At 39.8% G+C, this 14,148-nt stretch overlaps 1 long non-coding RNA gene across 9 annotated transcripts in view; it reads left to right on the forward strand.

Annotated features, from left to right (window-relative positions):
• The window catches only part of LOC127476888 (uncharacterized), a 554,098-nt gene that overhangs the window by 386,397 nt on the left and 153,553 nt on the right, over nt 1-14,148 (forward strand). For all 9 annotated transcript variants that reach the window (XR_007906755.1, XR_007906754.1, XR_007906757.1 and 6 more), the window contains one exon: nt 6,975-7,030. This is a non-coding gene — a long non-coding RNA (uncharacterized LOC127476888). The remainder of the gene's footprint in view (nt 1-6,974; nt 7,031-14,148) is intronic.

Below are 14,148 nucleotides of genomic sequence, written 5' to 3' on the forward strand. Positions count from 1 at the left end.
ATTTAATTTTTTTTTAAATAAAAATTATATTGACAGAAAATACACAGACCAGGAAGAAAAAAACCCCCAAACTCAATAAATTTTGTCAAAAATCTATTTGTTACAACACAAATGAAACAGTAGTTTACCATGTCCAGGATAGATTGTAGCCAGAGGGAGAAAGAAATGACAATATACTCAGTACTGCTGATATTAAGTAGTAGTGTTAACTTTGATTGTGGCTAAAAAGGTACACAAACCTGGTGTTATTTGCTCTTGAATAAGCTTTTTTTCCCAGTCTGTTACTCATGTTTTACTTTTTTATTAGTAGATGCAAATACGTATTAGTATAGGGATTCAGTCCTCACCATCTATTTCGTAGATTTGTGCCATTCCATGTTGGAACTTCTATGGAAATCTTTTGTGTCGAAACACAAAAGTTGTTTTTTAGGTTTTATGACCAAGCTAAGTATGACTTATTATTATGTAGTAATGCAGCAAAATATGGTTCAGTAAGTACAAATATCTGTGATAGGGTGAAGTTCACACTTGCTGTGGAGGGACCATGGAACGTTAAAACATTGGTAGAGGTGAATGAGTAAAGCAAATAAAATACAGGCCTGAACCAACATCATTAGTCTTTTTTTCTGCAAGGGGAAAAAATCCAGGAAGCATCATATGCTGTTTTGGCCAAGGGCACAACATTCACAATTTAAGTAAAGGAGAAAAAATGAGAAAGACTCACATTGGTCTCCCTGGAACACTTGTAATTTATCACTTGAGATTATTGTCTTTATTACCTAAAGTAAAACAAACATATAATAAGGTGCTCTTGAAGTAAATGAAATCAATTAGTTAAAGTGCATCTCCATTTAGATAGTGATTTATAAAATGTCATCATTTTTTAAATATTTGATGTGCATAACATGGTATATATTTTTGCATGATAGTAAACCAGATCTGATTGGATTCCGCAGGTTTTTAATAAAGATCTCAAGTGAAATACCTTGGATAATCAGGGCAAACTGTTGTCTATGACTTTGAGTTAAGAGGCACATCCCGGTCTGGTGGACTGCAGTCATCAGTGTTAATAAACACTAAAGAACCAACCCAGGTCTCATTTCTTCATTACTTGTAAAACAGCTGTCATGGTTTGAGATAGCCCCCCAAAAAATACAATCCCCTAGTCCTAGCCCCCTTCCCCATCTCAACCCAGTGTGAGATGGGTTTTCCAGACAAAACACACCAGACTCCAAATGGGGGAAAGGGAATATATTACAATGACTGTACAAGTAAATACTACAATACGTTATACACACGATCACAACTATCTCTACCATGACATATGTATTTACAATGGATCAGATCTCTTCTCCCCTCCAAATAAAAGTCCAGGAGGGAAAGAAGGACAGATCCCTTCCACATTTAGGGCAGCAGCTCCTCTTCTGTCTTCATGCAGCAGTTGCAACTGGATTGTTGTAGCTGGATCTCTGTTTAACACACACAAGGGGGTCTCCAAGCCCCTCAGCTCTCCTTCGGTCCAAGCGAAGGCCTCACCTGTGGACTGCCAGCAGGGACAAGACTCGCGTCACCACAGGTATATCACGAAATGCAGGGGCATCTTCGTGAAAGTCCCTTCCTCAGGGGATTCAAATTCCCCCTTGCAGAGCTCCGTGCTCTGTCTCCAGGCAGCGGGGCGGGGGGGCAAAGCCCTCCTCCACATTCCTTTGGCTGTCCTGATCCAGCTTCAGGACGCCTTTGAGCTTCTCAGCTCCTCTCTCTCTCTAGTGCTGCATGTCCAAAACTCTTCTCCTTAATAGGAGTCCATGTCCGTCTTCTCCAAGAGGGGTCTCAAGGGAGTTTTGGGGGGGTCTGGCATCAGTTCTCACCCCCAGAACTGTCTCTCAGCTGCTGGCTCTCTTTTCCTCGGCTCTCCTTCCAGGAGTCTTCTCTGCGGTGCTGCATGTTGTTTCTGCTACTCCTCCAGTTCAGGTCTTATCTGTCCTGGCTCTCTGCCACCGTTTCTCTGGTCAGTGCCGGCTGCTGCTCTGCGCCCATGGAGAAAACATCTCCCGGCATAACTACAGGCACCTAGCCCAGCTTTATGCTATTCCAGGTCCCCACAGGCCCCCGCTGGGGGCTGGGGGCCAAAGCCCCCCTGTGGGGCCCTGAGCCCCTTCCTCGTGGCTCTACAACATGGCCACCTCTCCTCAACAACCCAAAACTACAACTCATCTCTTCCGGTGAGCTTGTGGGATGTTGACATTTTTGCAGGAACGCCCATTTGGCAAAACTTCAAAACTTCCAGGGGTTTCCACCCCTTGGGGTCTACCACTTTTCTTAGCCTCTGGGGGAAAACAAAGTCCAAACCACTACAACAGCAAAAAAAATTTTGCAGCCCTTTGCAAAATGTCTGTAACTTATGGATAATACCATGGACTATCAGTAGATTTTCTTTCAGAAAACTCTATTTACAGTTTATTTACCTCTTTTTTGTGTTGGTATGCAATTCAGCACTTTTTTCTAGGTTTGGGAGCATCAGGTGCATTTGGACACAAAAAGGGAATTCAATCTATGTACAGAGTGTGTGGGAACAAGCTGAGAAAGAAAATAGGAAAGGAGTCAGGTTACTGTATTTCATATATAATGCTAAAGTGTTTGATATAATGAGATAACATGCAAATCAAATTCCATTTCTATTTGCATTTCCTTCCAAAGAACAGATGTGGATTCTGACTCTTTCCCCCCAGATTTTATCATTCCTCATCTATGAAGGACAAGAGGTCTCCAAAAATTCCAAAGTGGCTAGCTTGGTAGTATTTGCTGATTCTTGTACCACAATATATCAGAGTTATCAGCAGAATATCTTTGCTAACGAGGTGGCTACTCCAGCCCTTGTTCTTTGTATCTTCCATAGCTTTTGCAGGGAACAAAATAACCTCTTTTTCTTGCTATTCTGAAAATTGTCTGTTTTTATTGTTGGCGTAAACGCGTAACCTCATGGTCCTGAGTGAAGTGTGCAGCAGCAGCAGCCGGCAAGAGCCCTAACCCAGCAGTGGAGGGAGGTTTGGAGAAACCACTCCTGGGCTGATGGAGTTCCCTGCAGAGCCAGTCAGCCTTCCCTGCCTTGTTGGCTCTGCTGCAAAGCTCAGCCCTTCTGTGCTCCAGCAGATTAAAGCTTTGGGGCCAACTGGGCTTTAACAGCAGGGTCAGTCTTGGAACTACTGACCTGCTTCCTAAGGAAGCCCAAGAAACATCACAAATGAGTTTATAACAGTGTTTTTACAGTGTTAGTTAGAGGTTAAATAGAGAGAGAGAGACATAGTTCATGAGAACATAAAGAGAATCTGAGAAACAGGTCAGGAAGAAGTCACGATTTTGAAGATTTATATTTTTGCTGTCCAGAAGAGAAGCCTGTTTCCATGTAAGCCTTTTAAAATAGAATAAAGAAACCTCACAGGACATTTAAATTCTATTTAGTTGGATAATTGTTTGGTATAATTTTTCTTCTATAAACTTACAAATGCAAGTCATTAAACATGAAGAAAAAATGTTTCTGTATTTGACTACACAAATGCTGTCACCCTCTCAGCCCACCCAAACATATGGACACTAGTGTATCAACAGGCAAAATTTTGACCTCAAAAAAATGCTAATTAATAATGTGTTAACTTTACAGATACAACTAAAAATCACACTTTGGATCACACTGTTGCCAGTCTGAAGTGTTAAAAATTATTACTGGCTGGAAGCATGAGGGTTTTCTTTTTTTAAACTAAAATCTGTTTGTTTACCATGTCTATGTAGGCATATTAGAGTTCACTCCAGTTTTCCTTTCTAGCCTTTTGGAATGGAAATTTCACTTTACTGTCTAAGCTAATTCAGTATCAATCACAGGAATATGAGGATCAGAAATTTTATAAGAGAAATTTGAGATAAGTGCAATTGCCTGGTTGTTGGTAATGCTGAGGTAACTGAAGGTAAAGAATTTACCATAAACAAGAAAGGAGAGAAAACCTCAAATGTGGGTATTGCTCTTCAAAGAAATATGTGCTGTTTCTGGAGTTACACATCATGATACACAAAACTATTGTAACACCTTGCTAACAAGGTTTTGTTCTTCATACAGTGCAATATTGACACCTAAACTCGGGTTTACTGGTTGTTCCTGTGTAGCTTTGTGCTGCAGTTACTGAAGGCTGCTAAACTTGGCATAGTGAGAAAATATGCTTGTGAAAATCCAGTGTAAATTATTTTTTGCAGTATTCCTCCAGTGTATGAATACTGCACAGAATGTTCCCACATATGACCTTATTTTTGTTTGTGTAACCCTGGACAGGAACCACTACTGCATCTGCTGAGACACCAGCAGTGGGACCCAGCACATTATGCTGGTGCTTTATTTTAATCATGCTAAGAGGCATAATTACTGTAGATTCCAATTTATTCATGAGGTCAGTCTTTGATAATAGATCTCGTGGAAGCGATCCTATCCTCTGTTGCAAGTTTGAGTATCTTTGTGACATTTGCACGTTTAAACAAACATATTCATTATTCCCGTAGATTTAATGGGTGTTGAGTGCTGATTTGACTAAATTTTTTTGTAACAAGCTATTTATGTATCTTTGTAACCACTTGCTGTTTCTTTCATATGTTGTAAGAATATTTTCAGTGTAGTGTAATGACATTTCTTCACAGTCCAGAAGAATTGCTTTTAGAGGCAGCTTTCATAAGATTCTTAAGCAAATGAAAAGATTGAGCACGAGCAAAGAAGTGTATTAAGCTCCTTATTTTAATCCATCCTAAATCATTTAAACGTGTGTATATTTGCATGTGAAAGCTGCTGCATTATCATTCTAGTAGAATTGTTGATATAAATAATGCCAGTCACTGTCTACCTTCTATTTTATTTTTAGCTGGAGAAGCCTCTCTAGAGAAACACCAATTCCTTATAGATGGAGACGAACCCATTAATCAATCATGCATCACTGTGAACTGATAGGATTGCTGAAATGCCATGTAGTCCAAATTTGCAATCTTAGAAAACATAAGATGGAGTTTATTGTTTTCAGAATAGTCATTCTGTATATGAATCAAGAGCCTTCTTGTTTGTGTTTAAAACCTTTATTTGTTGGAGGCTGCCAATGCCACTTCTCTACTATTATGTTTGCATGTGAGGTAATTACTGCAGCACAGGGTTTACACTTGTCTGGAAGTGGAATGAGAAATGATTTTCAAAGAGAAATTTAAAGAGGTGAAATTTTGAAAGCTTCAGAGTATCCCAATTTTTATAATATCCTATTCCCAAATATGGGAAATTGGGAGAATCCTGTCTAACTTTCAGATCTTGTTTTAAATCTCTATTTACAATGTGCAGACCAGAAAATTAAAATCTCCTGCCTAATAGTTGTACAACTGCCTCTGTCAGATGTACAGAAGTGCTCTTACTTCTTCTGTGATGTCAGAACTTGCCAAAAATAATCATTGATGAAGAACTGATTCTAATTACTCATTTTATGTAGTCCATTTTGATTTCTTGAGTTGCACATGCGAGCAAAGATTTGTCTCATCCACTCAAAGTTAGATGGAACTCTGGATTTAGTGGCATTTCCTTTTTTCAGGAAAATGGGAGGGAGAGGACAAGTTTCTGCAGCTGATAACAAAGCAGAACTAGCCTTTAGTCAGCCGGCTTTCTTCAGATACTAACGCCTTGAACAGGTTTCAGACTTCTATGCTGATGCTCTTAAGTACCTCACAGAGGAGGAAATCAATCAGGCTTTGAGTTTGGAGGAGCTCTTAGATGGAAATCTTACCCTTGATGACCAGGTTGCCCCTTCAAAAGCTGGCATCTCCACAGCAGAGCAGCCCATGAAAGGCCCAGCAGTGAGGGGCAGCTGCACGAGTGCTCTGCTGAGGACTCTGCATCTGACCCAACATTTTAAAAGGAGAGAAGAAAAGTCAAGAGGAGGAAGGGAGCTCTTGAAAATAATTGTCCCAGAGCAACTTCCAAATAGCCTTTCTCTACCTTCCTGGAAGATTTTTTTTGGTCAGCTTAGTGCTGAAGTAAAGGAGGGGAAACTTGGGCAAAGTTGCTCATCTTTTTATTTATTTTTTTAATGCATGTGGAGAAGTCCTAGAATAAGAGACCAAAATTGCTCTGAAAAGCCTTTGCACTCAAGCTGAAACTTAGCACATAGCAAGTGACAAAACCCCCCACCAAATAAGGTGTAAAATGGAAAGATTCCCCATTTCAATTATATTAAATGGGTATAGGGGAAACTTAGAATAAAGAGGATCATCCTTGGTCCAGGAAGAAATTAGGGAATGTTATCATGCCTCCTTAGCCTGTGCTTTTGTCTGCTGACAGTTTAACTTGATGAAGAACAGAGAAGTTTAGTTTGTTGACTTTTACAGCTTACCAAAACTGTAACTATTATTTGATTGTTCTTATCTGTTCTACATATGGCACAAGCAAGTTCAAGGCCCCCTGTCTCAGAGTGTGAGACCTCTGGAGAGTCTGCAGGGCAAGGACCTGCCTTTTCAGTGTAATAGAACTCCAGTTTAGAGAGCTTTGGTTGTGATGGCCAGGTTGTAACAATCCTGGCCTCTGGAAATTTGGTAGTCAATGTAATGTATTAAAAGAGAAGGCCACACAACTCTTCAGGAGACTTCTACCAAGGTTTTACTGACACTGTTGTCTGCTCCCCTACAGTGAATAAAATAGCTTGGCAGCTCTGCAACTGATGGTCTGGTTTGCTAATATTTTATACTGTATTGTCTTTATAAGCATGGCACGTTCTTTTCATATTTCATATGGTGTCTTAAAGTTCATCTACTTCACCTAAAATCCAAAACTGCAACGCTGAAAAAGTACTAATAAGGCAACTTGACCAGAAAACCAAACAAAACCAGCCCTTCAACGACTCGAAATCAGTTGTTAGAATAGTTCCCCATGGAACATTATTGTGAATTCTGTTTTTCATTCTTTCTTTCAGGCTCCTTTTTATTCAGTGAGAAAAAAGAAATTCAACTGAACACACCCAGGAAAAAGGTAGGGGTTTTTTATTTGTGTGGGGTTTTGTTTGTTTGTTTCTTGTATGACCTTGGAAACACTTTTTTTTCTTGACTGCTTGTATCTTTCTAGAATGAGCGTTATAGACTGATCTGCAGTGTGCCTCAGTAGTGTGCTTTATCTGTCTGAATTTCCATCAGTAAAATTCATTTTGGCTTGCAGTTGTTAGTACTTTCTACACTAAGTATCAATGCCCACTGCTAAGTTGTGCCTATTGCAGTGTCCCTTCTGCTGAAATTGGCATTGCCTTTTTGAGAACAGTTGTTCTAGATGGAACTAAATAGCTTGGAATTTGAAACACCTCTTAAATATTCATTCTTTAATTAAGCATATCATTTTTGACAAATTATATTTTGTATTTCCAATCTATGTATGTCCATCATTCCTTTAGTGGTGGTTGAATTATTTCAGTAATCACTTCCCTTTCTATTGAGTAGCTGAGCAATTAGTTGAATAATCATTCAAGTAATTACTTCTTTGTTGACTAAGAGCAATCTTGATAGTGAAAATCCATACATGTTAGCAAATCAAAATGTGAGAGTTTTTCTGGTTCGCCAGATTAAATGGGTTATATCATGAGGTGGATTGAATCTGTATTATAAATAGATGGGGCATTTCTGTGTCTCCAAATACATTTTGAAAATATGTTTCAAACTGTATGTTGTGTTATTTATTTGAATTGAGGTTAGGGGTAAGAAATTAAGCATCTGTTTGTTCTTTTTGGAGTAGAAACATCAGTGAATACTGCAGTGATTGAGCTGTTCTCACATTTGGTAGCATCTCATCCTCCCTACATTTCTTGAACATGAAGCATATGTGAAATTTAAAATTGAGAGAAGCTCAAGAGCATTTTCCTATTATGTATATATTAGATGCACGAGTATAACATGTATATGAACTATTATACTCTACAGAAGGCCTAATTCATTGGTGCAACAGACTGCACACAAATATCTGGGCACTGCATGTACCACCTGGAATTTGTGGGGCTGTACCAGCATTTCTTTTGTATTGTGGACCATAAAGATGGATTCAACAATTTGCTTTCCCTTGTCCCTGTGACAGGCACTGTGACAGCACTTTATTGGCGTATCAGAATATTTTTTGACTCAGATCAGTTGTAAAGGAAAGGCAAACTCCTTGAGCTGGGTAGCCCAGTCATTTTCCATGATTAAACTCTTACACCAGAAGTATTGGATTGTCTTTTAGAGCAAGACAGCTTGAGGGCTGAGAATGTTGAGCTTGTGAGGCTCATGCAGCTCCATATGCAGACTTAGCCCAATGGGTTTCTGTAAGAGAATTGCTCATAAATTAGTATATGAGAATCACCAGCACTCAAACCTCCACACTTGATTCAGTAGAGCTCTTCAGCACAAGCTTAAGTGATACAGAGCATGGGGACTTCAGAAGGACGCTTGGTTGTCAGCTGAATGAGGCTTTCACATCAGCAGTAATGGGAACCTTTTTGTCCATATGCTTGCACTGTGCTTGTAGGAAGCTCGGAGCCTTATTTATGGCTTTCAAGTGTGCTTAAAACCCAGAAAAATTTAGCTACTGATGCTCCCCACCCCCATCCTCAATGTGCAAGATCTGATTGAGCGTATGAGACAATAGACTGGGCTTTGTGCAGCCTTCAGCTGGCCATGTAGTCTATGTGCTGTCTCCTGGTTTCCTCATAGCATAAACTTGAGTTTATTCTGTGATTTTAAGAATCATCCAACTTGCCTCCTTAGGCATCTTAGGCATCATGTATTTGAAAGCTTACTCATGGGTGGGCTTTGAAAATGCTGTAGCATTTTCACAACACAAAGAATATTACTGAAGCATGGTCATGGTATGAGAAGTTCACAGCACTTGGCAAAATCTCTTTCCCGGAATTGTTTAGTGAGTGTTCTTTTGTGACTAACTCTGACAATGTGACACTTGACAATCTTTACCTTGACTGTTTGCTGTTAGTGTACTATCAGCTATAATGTCCTCACAGTTTGCATTTCCTCTTTAAACCTTTAAGGTATGTCAAACCCCAAACAATATTTCATTCATGAGCAGATGTGTTTTGGGATTATCACATGTAATGTGACGGACTACAACAGCTCCAACACTGATTTACGGGGGAAACATAAGCTTATTATCTTAGTAAGTGACAGTCTGTGGAAGGGACACAGAAATCCCCCCAGACAATGGCTGGAGTTCTTTGCAGGTGTCAAGGATTTGTGCCAAGCATTCGCATTTGCAATAGAGCTGCCTAATAACTTTCTGTATCTGAGTTATCTGTGTGTTGCTGATTAGTTTGGTCTTTATATAAAGACATTTGCAAAGGATTTCAGTGCTACAAGCAGTATCCAAAAAACATATTTGGAAAAGTCAGGTTGCTCAACATTGACTTTTGACTGGTCTAAACTGTACTTGGCCTTTTGAGTTCTTTCAGGTTTCCTGAAACAACTCTTTGGCTCTGTTTTCTTGCAGCATTTTCCCTGAGTACAGCACTACCCTCACTTTGCTTTCTCAGCTAATTGAGGTGGCTGAAGGTCAGCCTGTCTGACCAGGGAGCTACAGCCAGGCCCTTTTGGAACCCTGAGGTACTTAGCACTGGAGATTCTCTGTGCAGATTATAGCACTGAATTGGAATTACTCTCCATATATCCAAAGTATATTAAACGTTTGTGCTTGAAAGGAGAGATTGGTAGGGCAGGAAGTGTTTTATCTACATTGAATTAAGATTGTTCTAATTGCCCACACTGACTATCGGGGAAAGGATGGTGAAGCCTGGGGGAACTGAGAGTGAAAAAAAGGAAGTCAAAATCCGGCAGGAGTGTTGCTTTCAAGAGTTTTAGCCAGCCTTGCCTTTGAACAAGGGGGGTCTCCTTCAAGGATTGGGGCTGGGGGGGAGAAAGGGGCCCCAGGCACCAAAATAGTAGAGTTGTAGTTGGTTGTATGATTTCACTACGTACTATGGAATATTTGAATGAAAGTATCACAATTACACCTTGGCATTAAATTCGTGATGAACTTTAGTATTTAACTTGTAACCCTTTTAGAAAGTGAAGCTATTAATTACAACTATTATTTTTTACTTGATTTCATTTCTATAGAATAATAAAAAAAATAGAAAACCATCTAAAAAGAATTTTAAAAAGGCATTTCTGGATACAGTGTGTTTTCAATCTTCTATGGTAAATAAGATCATATAATCCTTTTGAGTTTCAAGATGCTCTAGAATTTGGTTTCACAGTTGTTGTATTGCATATTTTCTCTGGCTCATTTATACCAATCTCAAAGCTTATTATTAAAACTTTTAGATCAGTGTTTAAAAATAGTAAAAACAATTAGAAATGGCTTTAAAGATAGATCTCAGTACATCATCTAAATAGGGTTATTCATAGAGATAATGCTATAATTGAAGCATTTAGTGATTTTCATGAATTTGTGATGAAGAGTGATATAGAGTTGCAACAACAAAGACAGATTTTTTAAAAGTATAAAATAGTTTTCTATACTAATTTAATCTTCCAAGGCTTATAATTCTTACCATGATAAAAAGGCTCCACCCAAAATATCAATTTACTGCATAAATAATTATAAACTTTTGTCTGAAAGCTTGTGTTCTCCCAACAGAGAACTAAAAAATGTGCAGTAATGTGAGCTGTGTTACCTCCTCACCAGTGGCAATAAATGGTATTCTAGAAAACCTAATAAAGTTGATGATAATGGGAACGCAGACAATAAAAATCCCAGTAAAATTTTCTTTTGTTTAAATTACGACTTTCAGGGGGCAGGGAAACTGGCTAGAGAAGAGGAGTTTGTGAATGTGCAGGAGTGTCTTTTCAACAAACTGTTCTCATCTGGGGAAAGAAGATGGATGGTAGTGTCTTTCAGCCCATCAGGCTATTTTTGCTGGTTTAAAGGCACTTCTGTCTATACACTTCCAACCATGCATTTTTGGAATAAAGCCAGTACCAGGCTGCTGGAAACCAAACAAACCAATGAAATAGGAATTCTTGAGGTAGCTGCATTCTAAGGTCACTTCTTATGCTCTTTGGGCTCTCAAGTCACTGCTCTGATTTGGTCACCCCCAAGTTATCTCAGTTCTATCTCATTCAGGATGTCCAAGTTCTGTTATTCAAAACATGATCGCTATTTGCCTTTGGAAAACCAATATTCCATTCTAGCAAACAAATTAATCTGCACCTGATCACCATGAAGCTAATTCCTGGAATCTGAACAGCCCCTTTGTTCTGGCTAAGTCTAGTCCCTGCCTTAATCTGATCAGTTGCTTGATCAAAGCAGAGACAAGATTTGCAAAATTTGGATCCCAGTTCGTTGCATAAGCATGGCATCTGTGCCACTGGAAGTAAGGGAATCTCCAAGGATTAAAAAGGTGTGTTTTTCAAATCTGACTGGCATTTGTCAAATCTGCATTTCAAATCTGTATTTCCTGACTCAAATATATTTACAAGTAAAATATTTGTTATATTTTGGTTTACTTGCATAATATAAGATCAGCGTGTCACACGTGAATTCCTCATGTTTCATGGACTCTGCCAACCAATTCCATGAGGCTCATGACTGATAGGATGGCACAGCCACTGAGGATGGCTGAGTGTGATGACTTTTTGGTTTTGAGTCTGGTCAAACTCAACATATAATGTTTGAAGTCCTCTATTAAACTTGAGCTCAATTTTATTGCATGGTTTGCTGAAGATGAGTAGATTCTTATTTATTTTTTTCATGGCTTGGCAGAAGCCTGACAGTGAGTAGGAGTATAAACTGTGTTGTGTCTCCAACAGTTCACAGGACCTCCAGCCCAGGATTGATAGCTTTTGGTTTTCAAGGCAGACCTATCTTGGCTAGGGAATTTCTGAAACTTCCCTAACCATATCACCTTTGTTAAGAGGAGCAAAATTAATCCTGTGATAGTGTGTTTGAATTCTGCAGACCTACATGTTTTCCCCTTCATGTGTTAGGATTTGCTTTTGCAATCTCTAGTTCAAACCTGATTTATACATTTTTCTTTAATAGTACTGGAAAATTAACACAGTTCTTTAGCATTATTAACCTACTGGAAAGTTTTTTAGTGATCTTTTTTACTATAGATCATTCAAGTGGGCAATTCAGACTTCAAATTTAATGAAGCATAATGCAACAGGTCTCCTGATGTAAATAATGAACTCTATATTCCGCTTTTGTCAAGCTATTCAAAAAAGAAAGATTCATTTATGCTTCACTGGGTAAGTGATGAGAGTCTTCTCTACTGAAACATTTTTTATAGGTTAAACAACTGTCAAAATATGATTTTTCTTGGAGGTTTTATTTTGTTTTTTACACTTCTAGTACTTATTACCTAATAAATAGCCTATGGCTATTTACACTTTTTAGTGCAAATCTTAAATATAGTTGTTGGACAAAAGTATAGGGAGCTTTCCTGCACTAAAATCATAGGTAATTCTGAAGCAAGACAACAACACTTAGAATAATAGCACTGCTCTACTGTGGCGTGCTGAAGCTCACAAATATGGTATGGATAGAACAGTGCTGAGTGTATAACACCAGCTTGTCATGCTCCACACTTGTCTGCAATTGTATGGTCCAGAGAGAACAAGGGGAGTGGGTGAGTGGGCAGAGTAACTAAGGTAAAATCCCCCAGCAGAATGGGGTGTGTAAGGTGTGTATCATTCTATTTGTAGGTGAGCATTTCTGTAGCTTTAGCACAGTACTACACCGTGTGTGTAGAAGGCTTTTGACACTTACTCAGTGTTCAGGAGTGAAAACAAAGTTACATTCTGAGCAGAACATATCTCCCAGTTGTGAAAGTGCATAACTGTTTTTATCTTGTCCTGCAGAAAAGAAGGAAACTTCCCTAGTCAGGATTTGACTGGGACGGCACTAAAGTCTCCGTGCATTCACTGTGGTAAAGTACTCTGTGCTCGGAGACAGCGCACTCAACATTCCGTCATCCATGAGCAGTTTATCCGGACTGTGCATATTCCATGCTGCATGTGCAGGATTCAGGTAGATCCCCACAGTCTCAGATTAGGTGGGATGGATGCTGGTGACCCAACAGCAGTGACCCTGTTCTCTGCTTGCCTAAGATGTGAAAGCAATCTTGACTTGTGCACGGCTTGCAACCTCCTCTAGTCCGCCAGAATTCCATACACTCTCAGCAGAGCTAGTCAGTGCCATCACTGTACTCCAAGAACTGGAAACATAAAGAACTAAACCATGTTAGTTTAACATGTTTGCCATGTTAGCTGAAGACCAGATGGATTTGTTAGGTCTAGCCTAGCTTTGGTTTCATGTGATATTAGGCAAGCGTGCAGAGCTGTGCATGCCCCAGCGCTGGGCCACCTTGTCCTCTGGGGTTTGGAGGTGTTCTGTTGTGTGACTGGGGAGATGTGCAGGTTTTCATGATGAGCCTGAAGTGCACCAGCCCAAAGTAGGACAGGGTTTCCAAGCATTTTGACATGAGTCATGTGCTTATTGCCAAGGGTACCCCCCTCTCAGCCCCGGGGGTGTGCTGTGCTCTGTAAAACGCCCTGTCGTGTTTGTGCTTCTGGGCTGTGCTGTTGAGGCTGTGCCTGTCCACGGCACGGGGTAACACGGCACTCTCAGCCTGTGGGCATGGAACATCTGTGAACAAGCAGTGCCTCTTCCCCCTAAGGAATCAGGAATAACTAAGAGTGAGTAAGGACATAAAGCAGGGAGTGAAACAGCACTTCAGTGTCCTCTCTGGAGCAGGCATATGGTGTGAGGACACGCTGAATCCCATCCAGCAGCCTTCGGTATGCGGTGCTGCTCACCTCCGGCGGGCTCCCGAAACCCCTCCACAATTATGTATTGGATGTGTTCCCCCATCACAGCCAACCATCACAGATGGTTGTGCCCACTTGTCATCTCCAAAGGCATCCTGACATTTATCCCAAGGTACTGCCTATTGTCGTATGTGTAGTCAATTCTGTAATTTGCTTTCACCTGTTGGAATTAATCTCCATATGCAGGTAGCTCTCCCCATTTTAATGACATGCTAGCAATGTCAAGATTAAGTTAGGGCTAGCTGTAAATTCAACTGACTCATACAGTGACTTTTGCAAAGATGTCTC

The sequence above is a fragment of the Manacus candei genome, unplaced genomic scaffold (assembly GCF_025592945.1).
Source record: "Manacus candei isolate 608988 ecotype Guabito, Panama unplaced genomic scaffold, ASM2559294v1 h1tg000050l, whole genome shotgun sequence".
Classification (NCBI taxonomy): Eukaryota; Metazoa; Chordata; class Aves; order Passeriformes; family Pipridae; genus Manacus; species Manacus candei.